Source organism: Lissotriton vulgaris, chromosome 9 (genome assembly GCF_964263255.1).
Source record: "Lissotriton vulgaris chromosome 9, aLisVul1.2, whole genome shotgun sequence".
NCBI classification, from domain to species: Eukaryota; Metazoa; Chordata; class Amphibia; order Caudata; family Salamandridae; genus Lissotriton; species Lissotriton vulgaris.
Genome location: NC_141697.1, coordinates 607,949,721 through 607,967,289, shown reverse-complemented (window position 1 = coordinate 607,967,289; position 17,569 = coordinate 607,949,721). Strand labels below are relative to the sequence as shown.

Below are 17,569 nucleotides of genomic sequence, written 5' to 3'. Positions count from 1 at the left end.
AACAGAATCTGCTTTGTACGAATCAATGCAATTGTCTGTCAGATATTGCAGAGTAATACAACACTTCCTTAATTTTTGGCAGAAAACTTATTGTTTTTTTTTCCAGAAGTTGTAGCATTGCAATTTCTTGCAGGATGTCATAGCAACATAAAAAAAATATTGGAGATTTTGGTGAAATAGTAATGCAAACAATATTTTAAACTGTTTTCTAAATCCTCATAAATGTGCTCTCCTGTAATTGTAGCTTAACATTCCTGTAGGAGTGCATGTCTGACTCTAAGAATGGCTTTTACAATTACCCTGGAACTCCTGGGATCGGACTACTCTGAAACATATTTAGGCCAAGATTACAGGTTAGGGGATAAATTGTGGTCCATGTGTAAACCGGAGTTTACTCAGTGATCGGAATTTTGAGATACAAACGCATGATATTGAATTTCCATACGCTGAGCTCAGTTTCTACCTTTACAGCATTGAAGTGACAAGCAGCATGGTGTACATGTAGCTACTTTCCATGGAATGATAGGGCTATTAATCATTTGCTCTGGAGGGTAGTGGAGTCAGACTTTCTGTCTTTCTCAGATTGCCTTTATATGTTTTTCAAATTTGCAACATTTCATTACCCCCATTTCAACAAGTCAGAGGATGCATAATAAAAAAAAAACTTATAACGCGGATATCACAATAAATGTAAAAAGCTGTGCTGCTGCGCAGGTATATTTGAATGGTAATTCTTTTTACATTTGTGGAGGACAATCTAATGTATGATAAGTATTTAAGTGGAGATTTAATAGCACAAGAGCTTTGTCCTTGAATGTCTTTGTATAGTGACTTGACATAAACAAGGAAGAAGCAGGAGATTACTCAATGTGGGAAAAGCATTTCACAAGCAATCATAGGACTATACCTGACATAGGTTGGTTTGGTTCCTTCTTAAATTATTTTCTGAGAGTGAGCATCTTGATCCCCTTAAGGGTTAACTAGCTGGTTGGATCCTAAAGCCATCTCATTCCTCTTATCTAGGCATGGTTTTCACCTTGGCTCACGCATCACCAGAAACAATTGGGCTTGTATCCCATCTGACTCACTATGTATTTGTATCTCATCTGTGCGATCATTGAATTGTGTCTCTGACCCATCTCTCTGTGACATCAGTGCCTTGTCATCATGAAAAATTCAGGTGGTAGATATTGTTAGAAAGTAGTTTGAAGATAGCACTTGCCTGTGTAAGCCCATTCCTCCCAGGCAGGTCCTCTTTAGATATAGCACAGATCTTTCCTGAAGTCTTCTGTATCCCTGAGACTTCCACCAGGAGACCATCACACACAAGCCCATGGAGATTTCCTTCCCAAGCAGGATACCACAGCAGGGCAAAAAGGGTCAGTCCTTTTCCTCCACCACAGGCAGAAGCAACAACTTCAGGCTATCCCACCCCTCACACAGAAAAGGCAACACTCCTCACACAGTCCTTCTGCTCCTCTTCTTAGCAGGGTAATCTTGTTTCTTGAAGGACTCTAAAGTCCTGGGGTTGTAGGTGCAATACTTATATCCCATTTTGTTGTTTTTCTTTTTGCTGTAAGGGTCTCTGAACCCAGTCAAACTACTCCTGTCCTCCCTGGTGCAGCATGACCACAGGGGGCGGAGACAACATTGTGAAAAAGGAGACACAGCCTGTTCAGATGGAAGCAAAGCCCTTTCCACCACTCTAAATGCAGACCAAACCTATTAAGGCCAGTGATGAGTCACCGAGACAAGGTAGGACACACCTCAACTCCCCAAGTGACTGTCTAGAGTGAATGCACGCCCCCTGTCCCTGTCACTCAGACACCAGACACCGAATACACAAACAGCCACAGGCATACAAAAGGTAAGGTAAGAAAATGTCCACTTTCTAAAAGTGGCATTCTCAAATACGGAATTTAAAAACCACCTTTACGAAAAGGTGCGTAAATACATTCTGAGTTCAGAGATCCTAAACTCCATTTTTCTGTCTTGTCCCTGTGGAAAGCTACACAAGTACAATGTTACAGCTCAGCCCCAATGATAAGACTATGCAATATACAGCCTTTCAATAGTGCAAAATGAAATACACAGTATCAGGACATGTCACGCACACCAGTACATGTCCTATCTTTCACATACACTGCACCCTGCCCATGGGGGTACCTTAGGCCTACCTTAGGGATGCCTTACAGGAAAGGGAAGGATTGGGCCTGGAATATGGGTGCACTTACCAGGACAACATGGCAGTTTACAACTTCACAAGAAGACATTACAATGGTAGGCCTGAGGCACATGTACAGGGCTACTCATGTGGATGGCATAACTAGTGCTGCAAGCCCACTAGTAGCATTTGATTTACAGGCCCTGGCATACACAGTGCACTTTACTAGGGACTTACCAGTATATCAAATATGCCAATCATGGATAACCAATCATTGTCAGAATTTATACAGAGAGTATATGCACTTTAGCACTAATCAGCAGTGTAAAGTGCCCAGAATCATATAGACAACGAAAACAGGGTCAGCAAAATAGGAGGCAAAAAGCACGAAGTTTGGGGATAAACCTGTCAAACGGGACAGATCTGACACCAGGGACTATAATAGCTAAATAGGGCGAACAGACTTTACTCCAGTATTGGAACTTTCATAGATTCACATGCTTGAATCATTCCCCATCATTTAGATGGAAGTCCCTGGTATTATTAAAAGAAATGTCCTATTAGACCTAAGGCCCTAGGTATAACAATCTTTTGTAACATATCTCTGTTCTTTAGTAAAACAAGCATTGGCATAGCCAATAGGTCTTGCATTTGGGACCTTAGAAGTGTTTAGCCATGCAACAGTTGGTGGTGTTGCACCAAGGATATTCTGCTGCATAACTAAATACTTGTAATATCCCAAAAGCGAGACCTTTTGGCTATGCCAATGCTTGTTTCATTTTGTATTTAGAATGCAATTAGGTATTGAAGTAGGGATTGCACCAAAATACAGCCCTGAATGGGCAAAAAAACAATACTTTGTATAGATGACCAAAGTGATTAAAGAGATGTACATGTAACTCAATACCAAGTTTCAGGGGGAAAAAACATCCCCAGCAAATAGGTGCACAAACACCCTGGCAGGCGAAGATTATAAAATATATATTTTAATTACACCTGAAGGAGATATGTTGAAACGAAATTCTGATGTGCAAGTCTAAAATGGGTAGAAGACTGAACTAAGACAAAGACAGGTGTCATTAAAGCATACAAAATAAATTCAGACTGAACTATTTCTGCAAAAATTTAATCCGAGATGTCCTTTTAGGAAATTACTCAAAAATACAGCATTTTAAGATTTTACTTGTCTGGAGAACTTGCTGTTTTACTGGAAATCTTTCCATCCCTACTAACTTTTCTGCCGACTGTGAGTTACTGCTCCTTCTTGATACCAACCCCACCCCTCTGTCTCCTCCCACGTGGAATTCTTATCATTGCTGAAGGACGAATCCAGGCTTGTTTAGAAACCAAAAAAAGTCTGAAGCACAGCTAAAGAAAAAGAAAAATAAGTGGGAGATTATGTTTCACTTTATGTTTCTTCCTGTTGCGAGATTAATAACTAGACCCAAGACGTCTTTGCTGACACATGCCGCCCTGGGACAGCCTGCACCGGTGCCGCAGCCTCCTCCATCATCAGTACGCGCCCCCCTCCCTTATCACCAGGCCCAAGACCCCTGTACCTGGCACTATCCACTACTGCCCAGGGACTTCCGCCCCTCCCCCCTCTGTGCGATGCCATACACCCCTCTGTGCCTACTGTACCCTTGTGTCCTCGTCGTCATGGGGGCAATCGACGAGGCCCAAGCCCACACGGTGCCCGCTCAGCTGGCGCTCCTCCCCGCTGCTTCTCTATATGTACCCGGGGTTCACAGTCGCCTTTCCAGTCCGTACAACCCCTCAAAGAATCGGAGCCGGATAGAGATCCTCCTGCACCGGGGAGGAGGCCTGTGGCTCCAGCAGCAAAAGCACCCCTCCCGCGTCCATGGTTCCCTCCCCTCCTACAATAATGTTCAGTCTACCCCCCTCCCCTCCGGACTCAGCTCAACAGCCTACTCCGGCCTCCCGTTCAGCACAAGGCCCCATCTGCCCCCTCTCCTGCCTGGGTTTGCCTCCCACAGACGCAGTAGGCCGCGCTGCATCACCGATCTCGCGTACTTCTCGCGTGGGCACCAAGCGCGTCCTACCTGGTCAGTGATGCAGAGGATACCCATTTCCTGGGGTGAGTCAGCATGAGGTGCGTGGCACGGGGGCAGCAAGCCCGAGGGAGGGAGGGACACAGGCCAGCTCCGAGGTCCGCGGGAAGTGCGGGTGCTGTGGGGGGAGGAATGGGAGCACCCCCACCGGAGAGCGAGGGGACTGCAGGGACACAAGCTTCGATTCCGCACAAAACAACAAAATACTTTCCTAGCATGACAGCCAAATGTATTATTTCTGAGGTAAAGTACATGTGCTGCAAGACGTGATGCTTCCATGACGGTTTATGCTCTGTTTTCTGATTAGTACTACCAGAGAATGACTAGGTCCCGGACTGATGGCGAATGGATCAGAAGTAAAATGATAAGTTCGCAACTACAAGTCCTATATTGCGTTGTTTGTTGTTTAAAAACCCAGGACTGGGCGAATGTGTCACTCAAAGCCCAAAGCCACGTTAGCCACAAGTAGCTAGTTAGAACAAGGAGGGTCCATCAAATGCCTCCTTCCAGCAAGCAGAAGGAGGCAACAATGAGAGAAAAACCGCACGGACCAAAAAAAAAAAGGGGGCGGGAACAGCTACCGAATCCCTCCCCTCCAGGACTCCGTGACCTGCCTCCTGGTTACCATAGCAACGTTTCTGGAAATCGGCTTGCGACACCATAAGTCAGGTCACGGAGTCCTGAAAAGGAGGGAGTACAGGCAGACAAATCATCAAAACAGGGGCATTGTCCAATGGCAGGCCTCCATTTCGCGAGGCCGGCCATTGGCAGAAGGGGTGTGGTTTCATGCCCCTTCTTGTTTACAAAACTCTCGCCTGCAGCAGCGCATGCGCTGCAACGCAGGCTTCGACCTAAAAAGGACCAAACTTAGAACAAGCCAATCAGAAGAGACCACCCTGTAGAACCTTCCTGGGAGAAGCTTCAGTCCTGCTTTTCTACTGCATGTTGTGCTAAGGGAATCTCCACTGAGCCTAAACTTTTTCGCTAAATTGGAGTATTGTCTTCCATTCAGCCTTATTTCCAACTCAGTGGATCTGTTTTAAGGTGTTTCAAACTGACGTCCACCATGTCAGATACACATAAAAAAGGTCTTTTCAGAGCCTGCGGTACTTGCAGGAAGAAAATACTTCATATTGATGACAAGCACAAGGACTGCCTATACTGCTTGTACACTGACCACAAACCTAAGGAGTGCAAGGCATTTCGGACTTTTCCAACAAAGTCTCTTAAAGACCATGTAGGAAGGTTTCTTTAGTGACTTCAGAGGCTCATAAACAGGGACACAGTGGTGTCCGATGAGGAGAGTGATGCTTCTTCTAAATCTTCCTCAAAAACACCTCAAAAACGACCTTTAGATGACCCTGCTGGTTCATCATCGCATCCTCCTAAAAAAGCTTCAAAGAAATCATCTGATTCCCTTCAGAAGCAGGCTGGATCTGTCCACAAAGTTTACCTGGAAGAAATGAGGACATTATCAATCAAAAATTCAGCTTTAGAACCTTCAACTCCACCTTTAAAACTGAACAATACTTTTAAGAAACCTACTTCAGCTCCGCAGTTGAGCAGCTCGTCGACGACACCTCCGTTGAGGAGAAAATCCTCTCTTGAGGTGATTCTGACATTTACCACCGTCACTGTATCTGCGGCATCGATTTCTTCATCGACGACGATATCCTCGATGGGTAATGTCCCTCTATAGTCTTCGAAACAAATTGTGCCTTCGAAGTCTTCATCGTCGTCGAGAGGTCAATTCATGACGACAGTTCACCTGTCGACGATACAGCTCTCGTCGACGACCCCGTCGATGGAGACTCTCGCTTTCTTGTCGACGACTCTGTCCACGAGAGGACTCTTGTTGATGGTGGAAGTGTCGTTGGCGTTGCCGTCAATGAAGGTCCCCGTCTCTGACAGTTTGCCGTCGGCAAAGACAATTCCGTTAACGGACCAAGAGAAACAGCTTTCGTTGACGAAGGTGATTGCATCTGCGATCCAAGATTTGGCTGTTATGTAGTCGTCGACGGGCTCGTCGACAAGGAAGGAAAAACATACAATTCCAAAAATTCAGTTGACACCAGCTTTAACCTCACCTAGTCAGGTGCAGTTTTTTTTACCATCCCAGTTCTTGGAAGAAGATGATGAGGGGTCCGAAGATGACAGTCTCTTTGGGGCAGCATTAAGCCCATCGGTCCTTAATGTCAAATACCAAGAGGATTCTGATGACGATGATGGTTATGGTCACCAGTATTACCAACCACAGCAGCAATATCAACAACGTGAGATGAAGTATCTCCCTTCAAGTCTTATGACAGACTTAGAATTTATGCTGGCAGACTATAAGACGAGATTTCCGCCAGAGCAGAGTATCCAACAGGCTCCTCCTCCTTTTCCACAGGCGCAGGTTCGATCCCTCTTCTCCAACAGTCTCCTCAGGTTTAGCCTCCTCCTCCTCAGGTTGCCCCTGTACAACAGTTGTCATCCTCTGATGAGGAAGTAGAGAGAGAAGAATGAGAGATTCAGCAGGATAAATGGGAGTCTCATATAATTCCCACTCCGGCATCTCCATCCCTCCCACAATGGGATTCACCTCCATAAGATATTGAAGGTTTCCACAACCTCCTAGAGAGAGCAGCAAAACGTTTTGATTTCCCGATGCTTGTGCATCAGCGGGACTGTTTCTTATACGATTTTAAAGAACCTTACAGAAAATTGGTACGGTCTATGCCTGTTATTAATTATATATGGAAAGAGGGGCTAAGAATAATCCAGAATGCAGCAACTGTTCCACCCATGTTGCAGAGGTTGGACAACAATATAAAACTCCAAGGTGACGCTGTCGCTTGCTTAATAGGCCATCCAAAACCAGATTCAATGATCTTGCAAGCAGCGCAGCGATGTTCTAAGAATCCTTTAGCTCCCCTGACTGCTCCTCCTGATAAAGAAGGCAGAAGGCTTGACAACATCGGGAAGTGTTTTTCGACTATGTCAGCTGTGACGGTAAGAGCCGCAAATTCTCTGGCTTTATTGGGCCGTTATTATAGGCAGATGTGGTCGGATTTGGCACCATTCTTGGACAAGCTTCCACCAGATGGCAAGGAGGAAGCTAAGAGAATTCTTCTTGAGGGCGAGCAGACCGCCTCTGAAGTGATAGACTGTTCTATGGATCTGGCTTCTACTGGTTTCCGGCAGCTACAGGGATCGGCCGTCTTGAGGCATCAAGGCTGGCTTAAAGCCACTTCATTCAGATTTTTGGCCTACCTTATAATTGAGAAGAATTGTTTGGCAGCCAAGTTGACAAAGCTTTACAAACCATCAAGAAAGACACAGGTTCGGCCAAGTCTTTAGGTACTCTACAGTACAGAAAGAAGCCTTTTTGTGGCTCCTGAGGAAGAGGTTAATAATCACACAGACCAGGATACCAACAACCTCACTATTCAGCATATTCTTCCGCTGCTCAACAATACAGGCCCCAGTTTACTAACCGCCAGCCGCCTACGGCGGCCTACAACAAAACTTCTTTTAGAGAAAAATCAGGACACCAGGGTAAGGAGACTGGTCATCACCAATGACCTCTCCCAGCTGTCGCCCTCTATCCCACCTATTCCATCCCCACTGGGCAAAAAATTATCCCGTTATCTTCAGCAGTTGCAGGACATAACATTCGACAAATGGGTCTTAAACCTAATCCAATTCGGCCACTCCTTGGAATTTACAGAGATCTCTCCACTAACTCCTCCTCTGCCCACTTCCAAAAGCACCTACATCTCTTAAGGATGGAAGTTACCAACATGTTGCAGAAAGGAGCAATAGAACAAATTCACCTCAATCAAAGAGGAAGGGGTTTCTACTCCCTTTTCTTTTTGATCTGAAAGAAGCTAAAGAAGTGGAGACCGATCTTGGACTTGCTGAACTTAAACAAATTCCTCAAAAAGCAATCATTCAGAATGATCTCTATTCAAGATGTGTTATACCTCCTCAACGGCAATGATTACATGGCATCTCTGGATCTGCAGGATGCATGTTTTCATATACCCATACGCCGAAAACACAAGAAGTTTCTGAGATTCACGGTGGCCGACAGTTACTACCAATTTTGCGTCCTACCTTTCGGGCTAAAATCTGCTCCCCGCAATTTCATGAAGTGTCCAGTGCCAGTCGCAGCATATCTAAGACAAAAACACCATCAAGCTTTTTCCTACCTAGAGGACTGGCTTCTCAAGGCCCCCACTTACGAAGCAGCAAAAACATCCACCAAGCCTGTCTGCAACTTTTCAAGAATTTAGGCCTCACTTTAAATGTAGAAAAATCGATCCTGCAACCATCCAGTCAGCTGGTGTTTTTAGGTGCTCTCCTGGACAACACGGAAAACAAGGCGTATCCCACTCTGAAGAGGCAAAAAAGGCTAATATCCTTGGCAAAAAGGGTACAAAAAGGAAAGTCTCTTTCCGTACGCCTATTCAAATCTCTCCTAGGAATGATGTCTTCTTGTATCCCCCTCATACCTCACTGTCGCCTCCAGGAGGCTTTAAACGAACAATGGATACAGATAGATGGCTCATTCGATGACCTGATCTCCATCACTCCTCAAATGATAGCGGCCTTGGACTGGTGGACGCAACCTCACCAATTATCGCAGGGTCTACCGCCCCTTTCGCAGGCTGTTCCTCGTGTGATTACAACTGATGCATCTCTAGAGGGCTGGGGAGCTTTTCTTCAAGACTTGCAGGTCTGCGGAAGATGGCCGCCTTCCCACCGAGATCTTCATATCAATCTCCTCGAGCTAAGGGCAGTTCTGGCGCTCCAAGCGATCCTGCCAAAAATGCAAAACACATCAATGCTTGTCAGGACAGACAACACCACGACAATGCACTACATCAACAAACAAGGAGGAACGAGATTTCTCCTGCTCTCTCAGGAAGCCCAACAGGGCTGGGCAATTCATCCCAAAGTGAATATATCAGCGGTGTACGTCCCAGGAAAACAGAACGTCATAGCGGATTCATTGAGCAGACTAAAACCACTTGCCACAAGTGGGAATTGGACCAGCACGCTCTCGACAACATTTTCTCCCAATGGGGCTAGCCGAACATAGATCTGTTCTCATCTGTTCTCATCTTAAGCCGGGTCTGGTGGCTCAGTGGACTAATGCGTCTACTGCAGGGGTCTGTGTTCAACCTCATGGTCACAGGTTCAAATCCCGGCGGGTCCACTCAGCCTTTCATCCATTTGGGGTCGATAAAATGAGTACCATTGAGTTGGGTAACAACAAACATCTGTTATTTCAGCGCCAAGAGGCCCGTAGTGGTGAACGTGCGCTTTACAAATACTCATGTTATGTTATGTTATCTCCAGAGAACGCAAAATGCTGGTACTTCTCAAGTTGGCGTCATCATCAGGGGTCATAGGGCAATGCCTTTTCAATAGCTCGGTCCCGCATATTTGCTTACACCTGTCCCCCATTCCTCTCCTTCCGCGAGTACTAAAGAAGTTAAAAACGGACCCCTGCAAGATCATTCTGATAGCTCCAGCCTGGCCTTGCCAGCATTGGTTCACAGAACTTCACCTACTTTCAGTCAAAGCACGCTCCATTTCAGACCATTTCCGTCCCTTTCAACGATGAACCAGGGACAAGTATGCCATCCGAACCCCAGTTCTCTGAAATTGTCAGCCTGGCTCCTGAGTTCCGAGAACTTCAACACTTAAAGATTCCACAGGAGTGTAGACAGGTGCTGGCTAAAGCAAGAGCGGACAGCACTAACAGGACTTACTCGCTTAAATGGAAAAGGTTCTGCATGTGGTGTGCATCGTCTGAGGTCAATCCTATCCACTCACCTCTGGAGGAAGTTTTACTGTATCTACTTCTCCTGGCTCGATCCGGTTTGGCTCACACATCAATTAAAGTTCATTTAGCTGCCATTTCCAGTTTCCGCAGATCAGGTAATGTTCCATCTCTATGGTCCTGCAAGCTAATCAAACAGTTTCTGAAAGATTTGACAACTAAAATGTGATTAAAAATAAATACAATTCTCAAAGGTATCTTTAGGATGTTCTCTCCAGTAAGGGCACCTCCTCCTGCATGGCAACTGAATACAGTGCTCAGTCAACTGAGGAAACAACTGTTCAAACCTATTCACAAGACGGATTTGAAGTTCCTGTCTTGGAAAGTGGCTCTTCTCCTAGCTCTCACTTCAGCGAGAAGGGTTGGGGAACTTCAGGCTTTTACTAGTCAAGAACCGTTCTTGCAATTCAAACAAGACAAAGTTATATTACGAATAAAACCCTAAGATCATCCCTAAGATTCCCTCGGATTTTCACCTTAATGAGCCAATTGTTCTGAAATCATTCTTTCCGAACCCACAGGCTGTGGCAGAGCCTGCTCTGCACTCTCTAGATGTTAAAAGGTGCCTACAATTTTACTTGAACAGGACAAGGCTATTTCGCAAATCAAATCAGCTTCTCATTGCATACAGTGCACTTAGAAGAGGTTTCCCTATCACTAAACAGAGCATTTCATGATGGATATCAAGTGCCATTGTATTCTGTCACCAACAAGCGGGTCATCCTCTGATGTCAGGATTTCGTGCCCACTCTACGAGAGCGATATTCACGTCTACAGTGTTGTTCGCAGGGGTATCCCTGCCTGACATTAGTGGAGCAGCAACTTGGAGGACGGCGTACACATTCACCGAGCACTATTGCTTGGACGCTGAGACTAAGCGAGTTGCGGCAGTGGGGCAGGCGGTTCTAAGACATCTTTCTCAATAAGGTGAGCCTTTCTTTTTTTTAGTTCCTTCCTACCATCCTTTACTGTCTCACATTTTCAATATTTTATATTATAGATGGATACTTTGAATAATTCTGCTTATGTATTTATATGTCTTTATAACTGTATGCAATGCTATCATGTGTGATTTTCTGCAGTGGTTATATGACATTAAAATGTGTTACTGACTGCTCGTCACTCTGATTCAAGTATGTGGCTCTATGACAGTTCCAATACTGGAGTAAGAAATAAGTTACTTACCGGTGACTATAGTTCTCCAGTATTGGAATCTTTCAAAGATTCACATGCGACCTGCCCGCGCCTCCCCAGGAGAAGGCTCACTTACTTATCTCAGTTTTTTCTACTTGAGCACACTTGTGCTTGCAAAATTGGAAGGACTGGAGCTTTTGTGATTAAGGCTCTACAGGGTGATATCTTCTGATTGGCTAGTTCTAAGTTTGGTACTTTTTTACTAAAGGACAGAGATATGTTACAATAGATTTTTAGGCCTAGGCCCTTATGTTCTATGTTTAATATGACATTTCTTTTAATAATACTGGGGACTCTGATCTCGACGACGGGGAGTGATTCAGGCATGTGAAACTATGAAAGATTCCAATGCTGGAGAACTATAGTTACAGGTAAGTATCTTGTTTTATCTGTCCCCCTGGGAGACAGATTGAAGTAAATACCAGTGATCTGCCCCCTCTTGTGGCAGAAAGTCCACTAGGTTCCAGGTTTATTTTTTTTAATATAGGGGCGGGACCACGGCCATGCCACCCCTCCCAAGGAAATAGGGCAGCAGTCTGTCTCTCCCCCATGAGGGGCACATAGGAGTAATTACCCCTAATCTGCCCCCTCCCCCAGAGGAGGGCCAAAAGCCCAATAGACGGCTGAGAAAGTTTTTTTTTTCTTTTTTAATTAAAGGGGTGTTGGCTCTCCACCATGGGCATGGCTTTCCCCACCTCAGTTAAATGAGACAACAGTGTTTCTGCCTGCACCTGGGTAACAGATTGGGGTAATAACCACCAATCTGCCCCAATGGGGCTGAAAGCCCATTAGAATCCAGGGAGTTTCTTTTTTAATATGGAGATGGGAACAGCCCAGCATGGGCTTGGCCTTGCCCCCACCCCAAGTAAATAGGGCAACAGTTTTTCTGTCCCACAGGGAGCAGATGGGGGGAATTACCCCTGATCTTCCCCCCAGGAAGGGCGGAAACACTGTTGTCCCATTTAACTGGGAAGGGCAGAAAGCCAACTAGTAACCAGGTAAAGTATAAAATGTAATATAGGGGTGGGGGCTGCAGACCATAGGCATGGCTATGCCCCCACCCCAACTAAATGGGATAACAGTCTTTTGACCCCACACGCCTCCGGGTGGGGTAGAAGAGGGTAATTTTCCCCAATCTGCTCTCCCCGGGGGCAGAAAGCCCACTAGACTCCAGAGATTTGTTTTAATACAAATACACGGGTAGGGGCTGCCTAGCTCGGACATGGCTATGCCCCCACCCTTAATAAATGAGGCAGCAGTCTTCCTTCCATCCCCCACGGGGCAGATGAGGGTAAATGCCCCAATCTTCCCACTAGATGCCAGGCATATATTTTTTTTATTTAGGGGTGGGAGCTGCCCAGCATGGGTATGGCCATGCAACCCCTCTCCATCCCTAAGGAAATGAGGCAACACTTTCCTCCCCTGCGTGAGGCAAATGGGGCAACTACGCCCCCCCCCCCCAAGGGGGGGGGGCAGAAAGCCCAATAGACCCCAGGGAAAGTTTTTATTTTTTTTAAATACAGTTGTTGGCTGTCGACAACGGGCATAGCTTTCACCGCCCCAGTTATACGGGGCAACAGTGTTTTTGCCCCCCGCACGCCGGCGTCAAATTGGTGTAATTGTCACCAATCTGCCCCCCCTGGGGGCATAAAGCCCATTAGACGACAGGATTCATTTGTTAATATAGGGTTGGGAACTGCCCAGCATGGGCATGGCCTTGCCTCCACACCAAGTAAAAGGGGCAACAGTCCTTAAAGGCAATAAAGACAGCTTCAGGATTTGGGGACATGCTATGCCGCCACCCACGGAAACATAGACATTTTTGAAAAGTAGACAACCAGGGGTTTCCAGGGTGGGGTGCCTTGCATGAATCACACATTACCCCAGTATTGGAACTTTCATAGATTCCCATGCTTTGTATCATTCCCCGTCGTCGGAATGGGAGTCTCGGTAACAAAAATACCATAGCTGTAGGTACAAAAGACAATGGAAAAAGGCTTAGGCCTCATTACCTTTTGTAGCATATCACCCTCTTTGTGTAAAAGAGACCAACCTTTTGGCCTCAGCCAATCAGAAGTGCCTCACCACTTAGAACCTTCCTGAAGGAACCTCAGAGCCTCAGATTTTCTACCGCACGTTGTGCTAGGGAGTCTCCATTGAGCTCTGCTCAACTTCTACATTTCTACAGGATTTCTTCAGGTTTTTTCAACAGTTTTTCTTCAGGATCTTTTGGATTCTTCTCAGGGTTGTTGCTGCCTGCCAGTATGTCGGAGATTGTGAAGAAAAAAGCGCTTTTCAAGCCTTGTTCCTCCTGTGGCAAGAAAAGGCTGTTTGTGGAGGACAAGCATGAGGACTGCATCTATTGCCTCTATCCTGACCATCTGGTGGATAAATGTGCAATCTGTCGCTCCTTTTCTGCCAAAACCCTCCGGGACCGTGAGGGTAGGCTCCTGACATGGCTGCAAAGGCTTAAATCGAGGAAGGATACTGTCTCCAGTGACAGTGAAGATGCTGGATCGATGACTTCGACTAGAAGGTCAGTGAAAAGGGGTAGGGGTTCCCCTTCTTCTTCTGTCAGTCGATCTTCTAAGGCCTCGAAAAAGACCCCCAGTGAGTCTGAGAGCCAAGGTCCCAGCAAATCTCCTCACGGAAGTGTAAAGGAGAGGGATGGACCTTCTACGCACTCTACTGGCGCGAAGACTTCCACAGCCTTCAAAACGCCTCAAGGCCAGTCTTCTGAGAGGACTTCTAGGTCCTCGAAGACATCGACAGCGGGAGTCCCGTCGACTAAATCATCTAAGGCTCCGTCAACGGGAGGTCCGTCGGCGACGAGGCCGTCGACGGCGGAGAAGGCGCCGACGACGAAGGCACCGGCTTCACAAGTGTCGACGAAGGAGCCGTCGACGAAGGAGCCGTCGACGAGAGCCCCGTCGACGCCCAAGATCCAGTCGACGACGAAGGCCCCGTCGACGAAGGCCCCGTCGACGAAGGCCCCGTCGACGAAGGTCCCGTCGACGAAGGCCCCGTCGACGATGATACCAACGAGGGCGACGACGACAGTGTCGACGACGGGAGCCCCGTCGACGACAATGACGACGGTGTCGTCGACGACGGTCTCGTCGACGAGGGCGTCAACGACGTCTACGATAACTATTACGACGGCTGGTGTGTCCACAGTCTCGTCGACGACAACGTCCACGACGCCTATCTCAACGGCGTATGTACAACAGTCGACGACGGAACCCACGATCTTGGCCACGGAAAAGCGAATCACCATTTCTGTGACGCGGATTACACCGGAGATGACTTCTCCAAGGGCCGTGTCCCCTCTGCTACCAACATTGCTCTTGCAAGAGGGTCAACAAGAGGAAGATGACCAAGATGCATATAGTTATGCCAATAGTCCTTCACAACTATTTGTCAAATGCCAGGACACCGACTCAGAGGGCGAATACACCCACGAGGAGCATGATCATGGTCAACATCAACAACGGCACTCGGACCAGGGAATGGTTTCAGTGCCAACATCTTACCTACAAGATCTACATAGGATGCTGCAGGACTATAAGTCTAAGGCCAGTGGACCTTTGCCAACTACGTCAAACCCTGCTACACCTTCCACGACTCAGGCGTCATTGGTGCCACCTACGCTCTCGGCTCCAACCTCTCCACAGCCTCAAACAGCTGTCCCTCAGGATTCCTTTGGGGTACCAAGATCGCATGATGTTGATGAATCCTCGGAGGAGGATCAACATTCGGATCACGTCTCTATTCCCGACACGGAATATGATGAGTACATTATTGACGATCCCGCATCGCCAAATCCGGACCCGGCGGACTCCCCGCCGGTGGATATTGGAGGTTTCCATCAGCTAATGGAGAGGGCGGCGGCAAGATTTAAGTTAGCAATGCCTAAAGTCACCACGGATTGCTTCTTATACGACTTTAAAGAACCTTTCCAGAAAAATGCTAGATCTATTCCGATTGTGGATCATTTATGGAAAGAGGGCCTAAAGACCATGACACACCCGGCGACGGTGGTGCCGGTGCTACCGCGTTTGGAAAAGAAATATAGAGCAACCGATGATGCCCCAGCGGCCTTGACAGGTCATCCGAAACCAGATTCTGTAATCTCACAGGCAGCGCAGAGGAAATCGCGCAACCCTTCAGCACCGCTGACAACCCCTCCGGACAAGGAAGGACGGAGGTTAGATAATGTGGGGAAAAGATTCTCAGCAATCCCTTAGCCATCCTGGGTAGGTACGACCGTCAACTCTGGTGCGATGTCTCCCCGTACCTTGACCAGTTACCTCCTGAATCAATGTCGGAGGCAAAGAAAGTTTTGAAAGAGGGGGAAGCGACGTCGATGGAAATAATCGATTGTGCAATGGACATTGCGACTACGGCATTTCGTTCACTAGCTGGAGCGGCAGTGCTCCGTCGCCAAGGGTGGCTTAAAGCTACTTGGTTCCGACCAGAGGTCCAGAACAAAGTGTTGGATCTTCCGTTTGATGGTGAGGCTCTATTCGGCAAACTTATTGACGACACCCTTCAAGATATTAAAAAAGACACAGAGACCGCTAGGTCCTTAGGAACACTTCAGTACAGGAAGTCCCCCTTCAAGGGAGCCAGAGGCAGGGGTGGTGCGTATAGAGGATCCTTCCAACAACAACGGTATTCCAACACAGGATCTGGTTCCCAACAGAACCGCCAATCTTACCAACAGCGGCAAGGCCAGTCTACCAACTACTCCAGGCCTTACAGTAAAGGAAAGCAGGGTGCGCGAGGACGAGATTCGTCCAAGCGCCAATAGCGGCCTCCTGGCTCTTCCTACTGGACCCTCCTCCAGGAAATCAGCAGTTGGAGGCAGGGTCAACAAATACCTTCACAACTGGTCCCTCATAACATCGGACCGTTGGGTGCTCAACATCATTCGGAAAGGGCATACCTTAGAGTTCACTCAAGTTCCGCCACCCAAGCCCCCGGCAGCCACTCCTTCAAAACACCAGCGTCTCCTTCGGCTCGAGGTTCAACAAATGCTCCGAAAAGGGGCAATAGAGCCAGTTCCATCGAACCAAAGAAACCAGGGATTTTATTCCAGGTTCTTCCTGGTGAGGAAAACGCTCGACAAGTGGCGTCCCATTTTAGACCTCAGGGGGCTAAACACCTATCTCATCTCTCTATCCTTCAGGATGGTGTCCCTCCAGGACATCTTGAAACTAATCAACCCGGGAGATCACATGGCCACACTCGATCTCGAAGATGCCTATTTTCATGTTCCGATCCACCCAGCACACAGAAGGTTTCTGCGATTCACAGTAGCCAAGAGCCATTACCAATTCAGGGTTTTACCCTTTGGACTCCGTTCAGCCCCAAGGATATTCACGAAAGTGCTGGCTCCAGTAGCGGCTTTCCTGCGGAGGCACAAGTTTCAAGTCTTCCCCTATCTGGACGACTGGCTGCTGAAGGCTCCGTCCAGAGAGGCAGCCCTACAGGCGGTTCAAGCGTGTACCAATTTATTCCGAAACCTGGGTCTCACTCTAAACGACGAGAAATCTTGCCAGATCCCGTCCAGAAGAGCCCGGTTTCTGGGAGCCATCTTGGACTCAAAGCTTTCACGAGCTTTTCCCACTCTGGAAAGGAGGCACAAGTTACAGACGATGGCCCAAGACTTACAATCAAAAAAGTCTCTTTCAGTTCGCCGCTACAAGTCTCTGCTGGGAGTAATATCATCGTGCATTCCGCTGGTTCCCCATTGCAGACTGAGGATGCGTCCCTTGCAGGAACAACTGGACAATCAATGGCGGCAAGTCCACGGTTCCTTCGACGACAAAGTGGCGATCACTCCGGAAATGAAGAATGCGGCCCTATGGTGGACAGACCTAGACAACTTGTCCCAAGGCCTATCCTTCGCAAGCGACCCGTCTCCACAAGTGATAACGACGGATGCGTCATTGGAAGGCTGGGGAGCAGTGCTGCAGGACCTTCATGTCAGTGGTCATTGGTCACTCCAGGAGAAATGCCTCCACATCAACCTGTTAGAACTCAGGGCGATACGTCTGGCTCTGCAATCGTTTCTTCCTCTCCTGGAGGGTTCACAAGTGCTTATCAGGACGGACAACACCACGGCCATGCACTATGTGAACAAGGAAGGGGGGACCAGATCGCGCCCATTGTCACAAGAAGCCCAGCAGATTTGGGAATGGGCTATCCGACACAACATGTCTCTGATGGCGGAACACTTGCCGGGCGTCCTCAACGAAAACGCCGACAAACTGAGCAGGTCATCCTCGGTCACCCACG

The 17,569-nt window shown here is 47.5% G+C and overlaps 1 protein-coding gene across 2 annotated transcripts in view; it reads left to right on the top strand.

The window, feature by feature from the left end:
• Positions 1-17,569, top strand: part of SPTBN4 (spectrin beta, non-erythrocytic 4) — a 1,634,043-nt gene that overhangs the window by 1,093,494 nt on the left and 522,980 nt on the right. The window lies entirely within an intron of this gene.